Here is a 3,012-nt window from a genome sequence, read left to right on the forward strand (position 1 = left end):
TTGGTTTAAGTTAAAAATTTTATTGGTTTTTAATTATCCGCATATTTAAACTGTTTATGGGTTTTGGAAGTGGAGAGTCGTCACACCCGGAGATCGAAGAAGGGGAACAAATAATGTTTTTTCAATGCCGAAATTGAGTGTGTGATTGTTTTTTGAATGCATCGAAATTGAGGGTGTGTGATTTGGTATAAGAGCATTTGTTTAGCTTAGGCTTAGGTGAGTCTAAGTGATTCTCGGATCGTGGTTTATGGGTAGTGTTTAAGAAGTTTTATTTTCAAAACTATTTCCGCTAGTTGTTTTATTTTTACACAGAAAATGAAAGAGATATAGAAATAAAGAGAGTCAATAGTTTTCTTGATTTGATTGTATGTGTAATGTGTATATTTATATTAGTTACTTGTGGAGTGGATATAAAATGATGTTTTTGTTTCCTTACTATATGAGGAGTAATTACATTTATTATATGTTAATTATTAACGGATTTGATCAAAATGATGTGTGCTGCTATAGTGTGGTTTTGTTGTTGGTGATCATTTCCACGTGGAATATGGATTAAGTATGACAACCTGTCTGTGAACTTTGTATTTGAGTGTTAGGTTATTATTCAAGAAATAATAAGATATTTTAATCTATATTGAATAAGCTGCATTAAGTGATGAATGAGTTGCATTAACTGATGACTTTGTGACGTACTAAGTAAGGAACTAATTGCCTCGGTGTTGGATGAACTATATCGCCTTATTCGTACAAATTGTAATGGATGAATAATGTTTTAAAATATAAGAGATTAATTTGTTAGAGGTGATTAATTATAAATAGAAAGAAAAAATAAAATAAAATATATCGTGTATTCTTTTTTGAGATGTGTATACTTGCGTATTATACGTGTATTCTTTTGAGATGTGTATACTTACATGATACACGTTTTATATTATTGTATATATAGAGGAACTATTACCGGGTATATGATGATAATAGTGTTTCACCAACATGGCATGATAGATTAATATTGTTAAATTAGTTTCACATTAATTTTTGCATATTTGAGTATTCTTAAATATATACCTTGATTTATGGTTCATAAATATTACCGGGATAATATAACTTGTTATGGGGGATATAATAGAAGTGAGTTTATATTATCTTAATTTTTCAAAATTCTTCTTATACGGTAGCAAGTCTTATGTTAATTGTCATTGTATATGGAGATTAATTTTTGAATCGTTTCACCGTTTAAAATAATTAGTAATAATAATAATAGCAATGAACGTCGTAAAGTATTTATTCTTAATTATTTTGTTTTAGTATATATGGTTTTGATAGATGAATATGAAAAATTATTTTTGGATACGTGTTATATTTGATCCAGTTGCAAGCATGAATTAGGATTCAAGGGTTGTTTTAAATTTAATATTTCTGAGAGCATAACTAAAGTGAATATAAAGTTTTATTGTAGTATCAATGACATGAGTGATTTTTATTTTGAGTGTATTAGGGCACAAATTTTTCTTTGCTGCATGATAATGAAAGACTCCATAATATTTTATGAAGGGATGAACTTACCCTGTATTATTGATTAGTTACGTAGAATATTATTTCTCGTAGAGACTGCTACGTGTCAAGAAACTACATGCTAAAAAGATATGATATATTTATCTTGTATTTAAGTGACAGTAATAATTTGTTTTAATATAGACAGTTAAACTATAATAGGTTTTGTAATGGCATGAGGATATATATTCGGGTATTATTTAAAAATAATTTATACCAATGTTATCTTGCTTAAGTTTAATCAACGTGCATTCTTGGGTATGTTCTAAGTTAATAACCAACGTTATTTGTTTGTATAGCTTTACTTCCTAATCTCTGGGACGAGATTCTTTTGAGATGTGTATAGCTGTAATGCCCGTATTTAAAATACGTATTAATCTATTTATTAATTAATTAAATTTATTTATTTAAAAATTGGGTGGATTGGATTTGGATACGTGGGCCTGGTTTTTGGGCCCGGGTCTGTGTTGGGCTTGGGTTTCAGACCCAAGTATATAAACACATTGTTCTAGAGAATAGGGTTCTGAAAGAATAAAAAATATTAAAAAATGGGGGTAGAGCTAAAAACTGGTTTGCTAGAGTGTGGAAGCTGACGGACTTCGGACTCGGAGGAATTTCGTCGTGCTGTTCATTATTGTGAGTAGATATTTTATAGAATTTTTTTATTAAAGTCTCGTTACTGTCGGTTTCTTTTCGGTTGAAATACTGTGATACTGTGTGGGGGGTGTCGATATATTTTTTTTATTGAACTCTTGCGGCTTGGGCTGTGGAAGCTCTGTTCAAGCTTTGAACAGGCGCAAATGGCGTCAGCCCCGCAGAAATCGTGCGGCATAGTTTTAACGTTTTGTTGGTTGTGGGTTTTAAACTCCTATTGTTATGTAGTGTTGGGTATATTGTATTGAATGTGGATTGTTGTTTTAATGATTGGGTGAGGTCGGGTTTGAATTTTGTGGAGGCTGTCGAAGGTGGAAACAGTTTTATGGCGTCATCTGCCTTATGTGGGTTGAACTCAGTTTGACTTAAGCTTAGTTGTTGTTGGGGATTAAATATTTGATGTCGGTTTGGTGGGTTGAGTGCTGTTGGGGGCGGTTTGAAGCTCCGAGAAATTCATCAATGGCGGCGACCAGTAACCGCCCAGTTTTCATTTAAAACTTCGTTGTTGTTTAGTTGGTTTTGAATGGAGTTTGGTTGTTGAGGTTTGAGTGCGTGAGGGCTGTCGAGTGGAGCTTGAAGCAAGCCATTAATGGCGGTTTGAAATTTTTCTAGATCTAATTTCGAAGAAGATATATATTGATTGATTTGAGGGTTTTGGTTTTGTAAATATTGTGTGGTTTTTCATTCTCGTCATATTCGATTTGGTTGGGACGAGTGGGGGATTAGTGGTGGCTTGTGGTGGTCGATTTGGGCTGGTGGTGGAGGCTGTTGAAGAAGATGAATAGTAGCCGATTTGGGCTTTGGGCC

The sequence above is a fragment of the Coptis chinensis genome, chromosome 6 (assembly GCF_015680905.1).
Source record: "Coptis chinensis isolate HL-2020 chromosome 6, ASM1568090v1, whole genome shotgun sequence".
In the NCBI taxonomy this organism is placed as follows: Eukaryota; Viridiplantae; Streptophyta; class Magnoliopsida; order Ranunculales; family Ranunculaceae; genus Coptis; species Coptis chinensis.